The sequence below is a fragment of the Notamacropus eugenii genome, chromosome 7 (genome assembly GCF_028372415.1).
Source record: "Notamacropus eugenii isolate mMacEug1 chromosome 7, mMacEug1.pri_v2, whole genome shotgun sequence".
Taxonomy (NCBI): domain Eukaryota; kingdom Metazoa; phylum Chordata; class Mammalia; order Diprotodontia; family Macropodidae; genus Notamacropus; species Notamacropus eugenii.
In genome coordinates, this window is record NC_092878.1 from 53,409,644 (window position 1) to 53,424,562 (window position 14,919).

General features: G+C 35.7%; 1 protein-coding gene across 10 annotated transcripts in view; it reads right to left on the reverse strand.

The window, feature by feature from the left end:
* CTDSPL2 (CTD small phosphatase like 2) overlaps positions 1 to 14,919 on the reverse strand; it is a 98,409-nt gene that overhangs the window by 61,140 nt on the left and 22,350 nt on the right. The window lies entirely within an intron of this gene.

Below are 14,919 nucleotides of genomic sequence, written 5' to 3' on the forward strand. Positions count from 1 at the left end.
AAAGGGTGTCCCTCTGGAGTTGCTTTTTCTGGACCGACATTGAAGAGGCTGACTAAAGGCGCCAGAAGAAAGAACATTCCACACAGCTTTCCAAAAGCTGAAGGACTCAAATTTGTTAGCCAAGGCAGTAGCAGTTTAAAAGTAACATTTAAGCTACTATGTAAATCTGGGCATTCTAAATACCTGAATGTGTGCCAAGGGAGAGAAGTGAAGAACACTGCATTTTATTAGTAGAATAAGTAAACGAGTGAAAATGCAATTCTTGTCCAGGAGAACAAAATCTATTTAAAATTTGCACCAACAAACAAACAAACAAACAAATAAATAAATAATGAGAAAGAGAAAAGAAAGGACCATATAAAGTATTTATTGTTGTGCTTGTCCTTCATTCTCAAAGAGGACCATGACATCAAGATGATGACATGAGTTGCAGCTGACTTTGATTTGAGCGAGGAAGGGCTGTGCAAGGTCACCAACCTCACTTTCTTCTCCTGAGCCATCTGGATTCAGTGGCCTGATATTCATCAGGATGGCTAGAGATGGCCAGAGATGGCCCCAGGATGCAATGTGAAACCCTGGCCCTTTCAGGTTAAGGTACTATAATATTCTTACTTTGAGTGAGAAATATCCATTCAATATATATCCATTCATACTTCTTTAAGTAGGTGTTCAAGGGATGGTCCCTTTAATAAAAAAAAAAAAATCAAACTGGGAGGAGAGGACCCTCAGGGTTCCTGGGTAGAAGAGAAACAATTACTATAAAGTATTTATATTATAAATGGGAGAGAAGGAACAACTGTCCCCTCAAAATTCCAAAGTCGTTAAAGATTGAGGGGGTTAAATAAGACAGTGGGCGCCAAGGACCTTTTGTTAAGTCTTAACAATCTTAAAAGAAGAAAAGGGAAGGAGACTTAAAATCACATATAATTTTGATGAGAAAGGTTATATAAACAATAAGGAAGTGTGGGAGCACACGAGTTGAATCTTACCTTTATCTACACTGGTGAAAGGGGAATAGGACACGCACAGAATTTGGTGTAGAAATACATGCAACTCAACAAGCAAACAAGAGGGAACTGGCAGAGAGAAGAGGTAATAAAAGAGAAGGTAGAACCATAAAGGGTTAAGTCAAAAGCAAAACAAACTAGAAGATAGATTGTAATGAGGTTCAAAAGGAACTAGAATATCACTTTTAACTGGTGTCTAGACAAAGGGAAATGAGGAAAGGCAGAGGGGTGGAAGCAGACTACATAAAATTTCAATTACTAGAGCCTTGTACAATTTCTGATTCACCATCCTTTTCTTTTTTGTAAATAAATAAAGATCATAATTATAGCCGAATGAGACTTACCCACCCATAAATCAGAAACGGATTAAGAGAATGGGTCAGATGCAAGAATCCAGCAATATGCTGTTTTCAAGAAACATGCTTGAAACAAACATTTACACAGTAAAAAGGTTTGGAGCAGAATTCTTTATTATGCTTCTGCTCAACTATTAAAACAACAACATAATCTCAAGACCAAAGCAAAACTAGAAATAGTTAAAAGAGATAAATAAGGAAATTATATTATGTTTAAAGACACCACAGACAAAAAATTAACAGTAATAATATATATGCACCAAATGGAATAGCAGTTAAATACTTAGACTCAAAGTTAAATGAGTTATAGAGAAGTAAAAACTGTAATAGTCTGATTTACCTTAGCATATTCCTTTCAGACCCAGATAACTTAACCCCCCTCCCCTCCCAGGAGGGAAGGAAGGAAGAGAGGAAAAGGGGGGTGGGGGGGAAGAGATGAATAGAATTTTTTGAAAAGATATGATAGATTCCTGGAGATTAAGAAATAGGAAGAGAAAAGAGTTTACATATTTCGCAGCTATGCAAATTGTTTTTAACAAAAAATTGGCCATGTAGTATTAGTGTGCTCTGATTCTATCATGAAAATCTCACAAATGCAGAAATATTAAACACATGCTTTACTGAGATGATAAAAATTATATTCAGTAAAGAGCTACTGAAAAAACAATTTAAAAAACTGGTGAGTCAAAGAACAAATCACAGAGAAAACAATTTGATCAGAGAAAGTAACAATGAGAGAACATATCAACATTTGTGGATTGAGGCCAAAGTAGTTCTTAGTGAAGAATGTATAATTATAAACTCTTTCATCAATAAAGGAGCAAGGAAAGGTCAATGAATTGGATATATAATTAAAGATCAAAACTGAAATTATGAAAATCAAACAGGTTAGTAAAATTGAACGTTAAAAAAAAATATTACATCTACCACTCAATCAAAATCCTGGTAGTTGTTGTCTAAAGATCTTCAAGACATTCCCAACTCTTCCTCAATGAGTTCAGTACCTAGCTCACAATCTTTCTCTCCTCCCCAACTCTTGTCCACATGTTAAGGAACTTTGACATACATAATGATTCCCCCTCAAACACCCTAACCTCCCAGTTCCTTGACTTACTCATTTTCCATGACTTACTCTTCTACTCCACCTCAAACACAAAGATAGTCATATTTCTGATCTAAACGTACCACCCCCACATTCATGAATCCTGAAATTCTTTTATCTGATCACAATCCACTTGATTTCTACTTCTTCCTCTGCTTTCCTACTCTTATCTTCTACACCATGACCTCCTATCCTCTGATCCCTTCAGTTCTCTTCCAGGCAGGTCATCATCTCATGTACTAGTCACACTCTTTTCCCCATCTTGACCCCTTGGTGAACCAGTTCAATGCCACACTGCCCTTTCCTCTAGAGTCTTCCCTTCTTATATCACTGGTTGTGCCCTGCCAAAACTCAACCTTTCATCACTCCCACCATCTGTTGTCTTTGCTCCTACACAAGTGCTGCTGATTGAAGGTCAAAAAACAAAAACAAAAACAAAAAACCACATAGCAACCTGACTAGATACACTATAAATTTGTTATATAACCTGAAATGGGCCTTCACTGATGTTATGCAATCATTTTATACCTGCCTAATTAACTCACTATCCCATTCACCACATTTCATCCCTCAAACATCACATGGTCCCCCCCTCCACCTTAGCCATTCACTTATAGTTTCCTCTCTACCCCTTACCGCTTTCCAGCTCCTTATCTCACATCACTCAAATTCTGCAGTACTAAGTCTTCACTCATCTCACACAATGAGGTGGCATTTCTCTGTCAAAGTCAACACCTCTACATGCTCAAGTGATCTCATTCTATTCTATTTCCTCAGATTGCACCCTCTGTCATTTGTCTTCAATATTTCCCAGTCCATCAGCTGCTTCCCTCCTTCTTACAAACATGTTCCTATCTCACTCATCCTCAAAAAATTCTCCCCTGATCCACTCATCTCCATCTAGCTATTATTCTATATCTTTTCTCCTTTTCCTAGCTAACCTCCTTGAGAAGGCCTTCTATAGTTATTACTTCTAATTCTTCTCCTCCTACTCTCTGGTTTCTGACCTTATCATTCAACCAAAACTGTTCTTTCCAACATTAACAATGATTTTTAATTGTCAAACTCAAATGTTTTTTTCCCCCAATCCTTCATATTTGTAACATTTCCTAAATCTACCCCTTTCCTCTTCTCTGATGCTGCCACTATCCTGACCCAGTGCTTTATCTCCTATTGCAAGAACCTACTTGTAGGTATGCATGTCTCAAGTCTCTCCCCACTTCCATTCAATTACTAAAGTGAACTTCATAAAGCACAGATCTGACCATTTTACACATACCCTCAGCCATCATTCAAGCCTCATTCAATAAACTCCAATGGATCCTCCTAACACCATCAGGATCAAATCCAGGATCTTCTATTTGATATTCAAAGTCCCTTCATAACCTACCCCTCTCCCCCCACCTTTCCAGTCGTACACCTTCTACCTCTCTATTTAATCCTTCAAATCCAGAGATACTAGCCTCCTTGTTCTTCCTTCAACAAGACACTTGACCTTCCAACTGTGGACATTTTCACTGGCTCTCCCTCATGCCTAGAATCCTCTCCTTCTTCCTGGCTTTCTTCAAACCCAGCTAACGTACCACTTTATACAGGAAGCCTCTGTCAATTCCTCTTAATTCTTGTGTCTTTCCTTTGTTAATCATTTTCTGTTTAATTTCCATGTAGCCTGTTTGTATATAGTTATTGGTATACTGCGTCCTACATTAGACTGTGAACTCCTCTAGGGCAGGAGCTATATTTTCTTTGTTATCTTCTGTGCTTTTAGCACAGAGCCTGACATATAGTAGAGTAGGTGCTTAATAAATCTTAATTGACTGATGATAAATAAAATTAAAACATTTTGGGAGAAATAAACCATTAATTTGATTTTTTCAAAAGGAAAGCAAAAATCAAATTACCAATATCAAAAATAAAGAAGAACTGAAAACAAATAAAGGAAAATTATTAGAAACTATTTTGTTTAATTATATACCAACAAAACAATTAAATGAAGTGTAAGGTTATCTATATAAACATTAAAACGTCTAGATTAACCAAACAAGAAATGGAGAATTATGAATGTAATGGAATATTATTGTTCCATAAGAAGTAATAAACAGGATAGTTTCAGAAGACTTGTATAGCTTGGTGCAAAATGAAGTGAGCAGAGAAAAGAGAACAATTTAAGCAAGACTGAAACACTTTTAAGAACTCTGCTCAATGCAGCCAGCGATTATCTATGATTCCAGAGCAATGATGATGAAACATGTTGTATACTCCTAAAGGGGAGGTGGGACTCAAGCTACGAATGAGACAGGCATTTTTTTTAACATGGCCAATAAGGTAATTAATTTTGTTTGACTACAGATTTTTGCTGGGAAGGTATTGTTTTTATTTCTGTAACAATGGAGTTGTAAAAGGGAAAGAAAGTAAATTCGTGCCAATTAAAAAAAAGATCACAAGAGAGATTATAATCTAATTTGAGTGTTGGAGGTGGAAAGTGAGAAACTCACATACACAGCCATGATACAAATTAGATAGAGTAGCAGAGATTAGAGAAAGTGATCACGTGGGGGCATCAGAAGATGGAGACTGCTTTAATGGAAGAAGCAGCACTTCAGCTGGTCCTCGGAAGAGGAGAGGTTGTCAATACAAAAAGGATTTGGAAAATAGGAAATTTATTTTAGAAATAGGGGACGAAATGAGCAAGGCAAAGGAGACGCACATTTAACTGAGGGAATAGTTAGTTTAGTCCAAGAAGAGATTGTCTGGAAAGAAATAATAGCTAATTAAAGATTAGAAAGACAGGGTGGAGCCGGATTGTAAAGCACTTCAAATGTCAAGCTAAAAAAGTCTCTATATTATGAACAACTGAAAGCCTCTTTCAAGATTTTAAGCAAAGGGATGCTGTAGCAAGATCTATGTGTAAGGACAATGACTTTAAAAGTGGGGTAAACAAGATGGATTTTAAGGGTGGAAGAACTGGGAGGCTACTACAATATTCTAGGTAGAATCTCCAAAGTGGGTAAATGATCAAATGATCCAAATGGTCAAATGACAGGAGAAATTAGTTTAGTGTTACTTCTTTTCAAACTGTTAGCCACCATATGAAAGAAGCTACAAACTTCTTTTGCAGCAATGTAAAAATGAGAGAAATGCAAATCAAACAATTCTCACACACAGCAAACCAGAAAAAATGACAAAAGATAGACATAATCACTCCTGGAGAAACTCCACCAACATGAGCTGTAAATTGGTTGAACCATTCTGAAAAGCAATTTGGAAGGATGCTTTAAAAAAGTGACTACAGCGTCCATATCTTTTGACCCAGAGATACTACTGGAAAGCCTATAACCCCAAGGAAGTCAAAGACTGAAATAAAGACCCCGTATTTATAAAAATATTAATTACAGCACTATTTGTGGCAGTTAACAACCAGAAACAAAGCACATGTCACTGATTTGAAAAAGCTATACAAACTACGTTATATGAACGTAATGAAATATTATTGCATTGCAAAAAGTAACAAATATGAAGAATTCAGAGACATTTCCTGAAATGATGGCAAAATGAAGGAAGAAAAATGGTGAAATAACATATAAAATGACAACATAAGCATAAAGAACAACAAAACAAACTGAATCACTGTGTAATTACAGGACAAAGGTTGGTTCCAGAGAAGAACTGAAAAAATGCAACTCCTTCCTTCACTGAAGAAGATAAGATGATCAATATATGGGTATGGAAGCAAACAGATATTGTCAGGAACAATGCGTTGCTTGTTTTCTATGAACTGTTCTATTTTTTTTAACCTTTATTATAAAAAAAAGGCTCAAGGGGTAGAGAAGCGAAGAAGAACATATTCAGAAATAAATGTGATATAAAGACAAAAAGTAGCCATAAAAAACTAAAGAATAATAATAGTCCAAGTAGGAAGGAACCAAGTTGGTTGCTGTATGACTAAGCAGACATGATGGAAGGGGGAATACTAAGTGGAGAGAAAAAGATTGATTTAAAGGATATTGCACAGATAGAATTCACAGGACTGGGCAAGTGAATGGATATGGAGAATGAATGACATTCATTTAATGATGGCATTGCCATCTATACTGACAATAAATCAAAAAGATCTATGGGTCTTACCAGGTCTGCAGCTAGATCCTCCTATTTGTGTGTACCACCCCCTACAACAGAATGTGAGCTCCTTAAGAGCTGAGACTATTCTTAATTTTATGTTTGTATCCTTCCTGTTTGGCACACAGTAAGTACTTCTAAATGATTTATCATTTACTCTTTCATGAAAGAGAGAGAAGAGCTGAAGAATCTGAGGTTTTCTGCTTAGGTAATTTTTCATCAATTAGAACAGGGACAAAACAATAGACTATAATAACAATACTGTATAGGGAGTAAGCATCCTGAATTTAAAATTCAGTCTCTGAGATTTATTAACTGTTTAAACATTTGCAAATTACTTATCTATAGAAGAGGGATGCTACTACTTATAGTAAATCTTCCCAAAAGCTACTGTGTCACTCACATAAGGTAATATATCTAGAACAGATGCATCAAACTCAAATAGAAATAAATCCTTACCAGTGCATACTATCTCAGAAAACCCCACAAATTAATATTACCTATGTTATATTTTTATTTGTTTTGATGGAGTCCCATGCATTCAATACTTCTGATTTAAAGCGCTGCAAATTTTAAAATGCTATTAGATATCAGTAATTACTATTAAGTTTGGAGGAGGAAGGGTTTCTATAAATAATCCCCTTCATTCCCAATTCCTTACTCATACCTTTGAAAATCTTTTGAATTATCTTACTCTTTTGTAAAGACTTGTGTAAATTTTAATATATTCACACTGATACAAATTTTTCTTCTCTCTTGGTCTCTTGGCTTTACTAGAAATTAGTTAAAATATATCAAATGATGAACAAGCTGAACATTTAGATTTTTTAATATTCTAATAAAAATTCCATTCTCAAGATTTCAAAATATTTCCTCAAAGTACTTTTATACTTTATAAATATACTTTCACACTTCAAAACCTCATAAATGGTATACCTCAAATGATATCAAATGTACCAGCCTCGAGTTTACATGAGTTTTTTCTTTAATAACTAAGAGTCATCATAATGAAGACCAATTACTGTACTTTATTAAAATAAATACTGCCCTTTGGGTTGAGATCTGTAGGGCTGTCTAATACTAAACAGACTCAGATTATTCTGATTTTATGATTCTTGCATCTACTTTTACTAGTTTTCTGTCTCTGGCTACCAACTTCTTGTTCTTGCTGTTGTCACTACACCTGCCACTAGCAATCTGTCTTCATAATTTTCTAACTTGTTGATTTTAATCTCTTATAAACAGAAAGATCAGATAACCAAATTATTCCTATACCTAGGTCCCCAAGGGCTTTAGTATGTATAAGCATTTAAACATCTATATTGGCTTCTCAAAGGTTTTTTTACTTGTAAAACCTATTTTCTGGTTTTGGCTTTGTTCCACATAGCAGAAGTTGATCATTAAGTGACTTCCAAAGGAAAGAATATTTGTAAAAATATACATTTATTTTTGCCATATTTCTTCACTTGGACTGAAAGTAATTTGAGGGTAGCAAAGGTATCCTTGTCCTTGTTCTGTTTCCTTATACAAGATAGAGAGGAACAGAGTAATGGCCATTCAACACTAATTTATACAGAGTGAAACACAATGGATTTTGAATTACTCCCACATTTTATAGCTATGTAACTGTGAAAGTGACAACTTCTAAAAGTGTCATTTCCTTTCATTTGTACAATGGGGATAACATGCTACCTGTAAAATGGGGATAACACACTACCTATCTCATAGTATATAGTTTTAAGGAAAAAATACCACATAAAGGTGAATTATTACTGTTTCCCTTTCTACACATGAAGTCCTACTCCAATATCTCATAGCTGAATAACCTTGAATTTTTAAAAGTTATGCCAACAGACATAACAGGCAGGTTCTACTATATAGGTTCTGCTACTATATATAGTACTACATAGATTCTACTACTATAAATGCTTTAACTATTTTCACAGGAGTAATCTATTGTTTAAGGTGCAACCTCATTAATTATAGAGAAGCTTATCATCAGCAGTCTGGTCACTTTGTGAGGAATTCTTTGGCCATGTGAACCTATGACAAAAAGAATAATTCAAAAAGTGAAGCCCCTTTTTACTTCCATAGTGATGGTGGGGGACTGACATGAAAGAGTAAATGGTTTAGAGAATTTATAAACCCTATCTTAACTGTAAGTATTCTAAATTTAATATATTTTCTAGCCATCAGTGAATCAATGCCCTTTGGGAAGAAGTAAAGAACTTCAGTATCAACATTCACCTGATAAATGAAACCAGAAGACAAATGGAAACTGAAGCTAAATAAAGTTGTCACAATTTCTCCTTAAGAAGCAAGTAAAAATGTTAGCTTCTTCATGCACTGTAAGGCAACATAAACATGTCATGGGACAAGGTCTTCTTGTCTCTGTCTTTCAGTGCTCAAGATGAGCATCAGTTTTACAAAGTTATCACAAAGATAACTACAATTAATATACCAAAGTCTGTACCAGAATAGGAAAGCATAAAGAAAAAGTTATGAAGAATTCAAGATTCTCTACACTGTATTAACATATATTTGATATCTGGTAATTTCCATGTGAAGATGGACATAAAGGATGATGAAGGGAAAAAGGTTGGAAAATATGGCTCAGGTTTGAGAAATAAAAAAATGTCAAAGGTCTGTAAACCACAGTAGTATCTACTCAAATAGAAACAGATCCCAGTAGCGATATATTCACTTAGAAAGACAAAAATTAACTTTATCTCTGTTGTACTTACTGTATTTTTATTTATTTTACTAAACATCTCCCAATTACAGTTCAACCTGATTTGGGCAGCTCTTAGGAGTTCTGCAGCACACTTGGCGGCTTTGAGTTTGAAACCTCTGACACAGAATACTAAAAAGCCTTAAGTTTGTATATCATGAACACTATCTTTTAGAAGAAGGTTCTGAAAATGGTAGATACAAAATAAGAAAATGATCATCTTAATGGATATGAAGTAACTAGTCAATGATGTGGGAATGATTCAATTCAACAAATTTTTATTAAAATTCTACCATGTCTACTATGAGACAGGTACTATACCTGGTGCTGGGGATAGACAAAAGTCCTGCTCTCAAGTAGCATACATTCTGTTGGGGGAAACATTTTGTAGACAGGTAAGTGCATGCAAATTAATCAACACATTTATAAAGTGTCCTCTATGTTCCAGTTTATATTCTACTCTGTATATGTGAGAGGTTGGGCGGGCATGTCAATAAATCAGCATACCAGACACTGGATATACAATGAGAGAAATGAAATAGTTCTAGTTCTCAAAGAACTTGTATATGCGTATGTGTGTGTGGGGGGGAGGCTTCCCTACGGGGAGAATGAAGAGAAAAAGACAATTAGCAGAGGCAATTAAATACAGCATCACAGCTATCTGTCTGTATACAAACTAATATTCAACTAATTAGAACACAGTTTTCAAAAACTTTACACCAAATTATACAAATGAAAGTGTGAAGACTCTGCAAACTGCAACTACATGAACATAACCTCTTCAAATGAGTTGCTGATATGGAAAATTTGAAATGGAAACAATGAAATGGAATAAAAGGGAAAAGATGTTGACTTTGATGATCATTTCTTGCAAAAATTTAACCAATACAAGTCACCAAACTGAGAAAGTAACCAAACTACTTTAGCCAATAAACAATTGATCTCTTTGGAAAATAAGGTCAGTGCCATTTTAGAACACAAATTCATTTGTTCAAAATAAAACAAATCTGGATAAAGATGGGAGGTTACGAGTAGTACTTCAATGGAATGATGATATATCATCACTGGTGGTACATACTTCCTCCAGGTAATACATACTATACTGCAACTCATACATGTCTAACTGTTCTGTGTGTCTCTTGTCCATTTCCACGTAAATCCTCCCCAGAAGGAAAACTCAAAGGGCTGAGAGGCCTTCCTTTAGATTTTTTGGCACGTTTTGGATATCACTGGAGCACACACGTTATTCATTAGTTACCTTTCCCTCTAAATATATAATTAGCCCTGCCCCCTTCCCACTCCAATCACATAACAACATCCTTTACATGATTCTAATGCTCAAGTTGTCATGTGAAATCTCTTGCAATCTGCTCAAATCCATCCTATATCTCCCTATTGCCCTTATGGTGATTAACTTGAATTTTTCAGGTGATGATATGCTACAAATTATTTTTATTTTAAAAATGGGACTTCTTTATCTGGAGAATGGCTGAACAAATTGTGGTACATAAATATAACAGCATATTCCCTTGATGAAAAAGAAGTCAATATAAAGAACAAAGAGAAGTATGGAAGACATAAGAACTGGTGTCACAAGTAAGAAGAACCAGAAAAACCACACATGCAAAACAAAAACAAAAACAAAAACTGAAATTGAACATTGTGATTATAAAGACCAAGCCTGTTCCTGAAGAAGTGAGAAAAAGTATTTCCTGTCCTTCTTTGCAGAGGTGGAGAACACTGCAAATACTGCGTCATTCTTCTTTGTATTTACTATTTGGAGATGGCTCTTGGTGTAAGAGAAGGGGAGGAATGTATTTGCAAATGATGGTGACATAGAAAGAAGAGGGACTTAAAAGTGTTTTTTCTTTTTAAAAACAAACACAGACCTTTGTTTCAAGAAGTTTAGGATTACTGAAAACACTGAATAATTTCCCAAAGTCAATCCAGCTGGATATCCTGTTCAACTTTCAATTGTGCTTCATTGTTTACTTATTGGTCTGAAATTTAAATACTATTATTGTTTTTTACTTTTCTTTTTATCTCAGTACTTAACAAAGTGTCTGCACATAGTAGATACATAATAAATACTTGTTGATTTGACTAGATGGATTAGTGCTATGCAATTTCTATTCAACTGCATATTATCACCTTGATAATACACCTCTTGTTCCCCCTGTATGAATACTAAGGCTAAACTTTTTGTGGATTATGGACCTCATTTAGGAGGAACTGACTTGTTTTGACAGTTGTGGTGTAATGGATAAAGTACTAGACCTGGAGTCAAGAAGACCTGAGTTCAAATTCAGTCTCAACAAATTTACTAAAAATGTAACATTTAAGCTCCAGAGTCATCTGAATCCAGTGACCAGATACTCATCAAGATGACTGAAGATGACCCAAGATGAGGCACAATTGGGGTTAAGTGACTTGTCCAAGGTCACACAGCTAGTGAGTGTCACGTGTCCGAGGTGAGATTTGAACTCAGGTCCTCCTGACTCCTGCACTGGTGCTCTATCCACTGCACCACCTAGCTGCCCTTTTTCTACAACTATGACTAAAAGGAAGAGCACTGGACAGCAATAGCTTGAGGGGATGGTAGGGTGAAATGAAGGTTTTTTTTAAAGATAGGATAAATGTGGACAGGTCTGTAGATGGAAGGAAAGGAGCCCATAGAGACTGAAAACGGAAGGGGGAGAGGGATAAGCTGTGAAGGAGAAAGGATCAGGGACACAAATAGTGGAGTCTATCTTTGCAAGGAGAAAGCCCACCTTTTCCTTGGAGACTGAAACAGAGAATAGAGACTATAGCAGCCAAGGTCCCAAATACAAGAGCCTGATTACATGCCAAATAGTGACCCCAACAATGAGTGCTTATCAGTTTCTAGCAAGAGAAAATCATCATGACTGGAATGGTCAAGGGGTCTGAATGGAAAAGCCCTCCCTCCCTCCGAACAAAGTCAAGTGCAAGTCATGTCATCATTTTTTGATGGCATGATCTTCTTTGGCAATGAAGGACGAACACACACACACAACTTTTAAGCAAGACACAACCCCTGTATGCCTCAGTTTCCACATTTGTAAAATATCAACACCTATATTGCACGGTTGTTGTGAGGATAAAATGAAAGAATATTTACAAAGTGCTCTTCAAATCTTAAAGCACTAACATTATATGATGCGATTAGCACTGTCACCTGCAAGTGAAGGATCTTAAATCAATCAACCAACAAGAATTTATGAAGTGTCCAGTATTGTGCTGGGCACTGTGCTACAAGTACAAAAAAATGAAGCTTTCTTCTTGCAAAGAGCTTATACATATGTACAAATAAATATCTATGAGCTACATATACACAATATACATGTATTTATATATATACATATATACACATACGTATATATGTATATATATATATATATATATATATATATATACATAGAACACATTTATTTATTCTACGTATCACTTTTTCAACATCTTTCAAATATGCCCTCTTCTCTCCTCTACTTTGCCAGGTATAGGCTCTTATCACCTCACACCTGGATCTTTCCAACAGTCTGCTTGGTGGGTCTGTCTGCCAAGTCTCTCCCTACTCCAATTCACCCTACATTCAGGTACCCAAGTGATTTTCCTGAAGTGCAGATCTGCCCATGTCACTCTACCCAACTCAATAAACTTCAGTTGTTCCCTATTACCTCCAGGATGAAATACAAAATCCTGTGTATGACATTCAAAGCTCTTGATAACCAATTCTCTCCCTGAACTTTCTAGTTTTCTCACATCTTAGTTCTCTAGTCTACTACATACTCTGATACAGTGATGCTGGACTCCTTGCTATTCTACAATTTAAATACTCCATCTCTTGACTCCAGGTATTTTCTGCGGCTGTCCCCCCTGCATGGAATGCTCTCTCTTCGCTTCCGTTTCCTGGGTCCTCTGGTTTTCCTCATGTCTAAACTAAAATCTCATCTTCTACAGGAAGCCTTTCATAACCCCCTCTTCATTCTAGTACCTTCTCTCTCTTAATTACTACCTATTTATCATGTATACAGCTTGTTTGTACACCTTTGTTTTCTTGTTGTCTCCCCCATTAGATCACAACTCATTGAGGACAGATGCTGTTTTTTTCCCCTCCAGTTGTATCCTCAAGGTTTAGCATAGTGCCTGGCACGGGAAAGGTGCTTAATAAGTGTTTACTAATTGATACACTTAGCACTTAATAAGCACTTAACAAATGCCCACAGCAAACTGGCAAAAGTCAGTGTTGAAGGGATTAAAGAAAAGACAGGTGTGGTAATGCATTGCTGGTGGAGCTATGGAAAACAATCTGGAATTATACCAATAAAGCAACTAAAATGTTCGTGCCCCTTAACCCAGAGATTTCACTTACTGGCATACGCTGAAAGTAGGACAATTACAAAAAGATCCCACAAATACCAAAATATTAATAGCAACACTTTCTGAAGTAGCAAAGAACCAGAAACAAGGTAGATCCATTGATGGGGAAATGACTAAATGAGTTATAGTACAGGAAATGGAATGGAATGTTACTATATTATACTGCATTATAAGAAAAATAAATGATGACTATTGAAAAGCATGGAAAGATTGTATTTACATCATTTACATTTTTCATGAGCCACCAGAAATCCTTTCAAGGGCCACAGGTTATGCAGGCCTAACTTATACGAAACTCATGTGGAATAAAGTAAACAGAACCAGGAAAACAACATTCACTGTGACAACAATTATGTAAATGAAAAAAATCACAATAAGAAAAAAAGGCTGAACGTTTCTAAATTATACATACACTAGGTCAAAAAAGAGGAGAACTTTGGGACCATGGGTGTGGAACACTATATAACTTTGGCAGTGTTAAATTTCCTACTTTCCTTTTTTTTTTTTTTTGTAGTGTTATATTAGAAGGCTCTGTGGGGACAGGGGAAATGGAAGTGACACAAAAAATATTTTGATCAACAAAATTTTGTTAAAAGACAAGTTATTTTATTGTAGGTGTTTGCATTTAGTTGTTCTGAGTTATGTCCAATTCTTCACAACCCCATTTGGGGGTCCCAAAATTATTTTATACTAACTACAAAGAAAACATTTTAAAACTGCAAAATTTCTATTTAAGAGGTTCAACATTATCCAGTAGATTAATGTGGTTATTAAAGACAACTAACATTAAACAGGGCAGTGAGGTGGCACAGTGGATAGAGTGTTGGGGTTGGAGTCAGGAAGACTCATCTTCTTGAGTTCAGATCTGGCCTCAGACACTTGATTAGCTGTGTAACTCTGGGCAAGTCACTTCACCTTGTTTGCCTCAGTTTCCTCATCTGTAAAATAAGCTAGAGAAGCAAACAGCAAACTAATTTAGTATCTCTGCCAAGACCCAAGTGGGGTCATAAAGAATTGGACATCATTGAACCAAAAAAAAAAGATATTAAACAATTACATCACTTCAATATTCTGAAAGTATTTATACCCTTTTATTTACGAACACAAAATACTACTTTTACAAATTCTTTGTATGTTGTATGAATGACTGCTCTCAAACATTCAGAAGAGGCTGAAGGGGAATGATTATAGCTGTTAAAAACAATAATA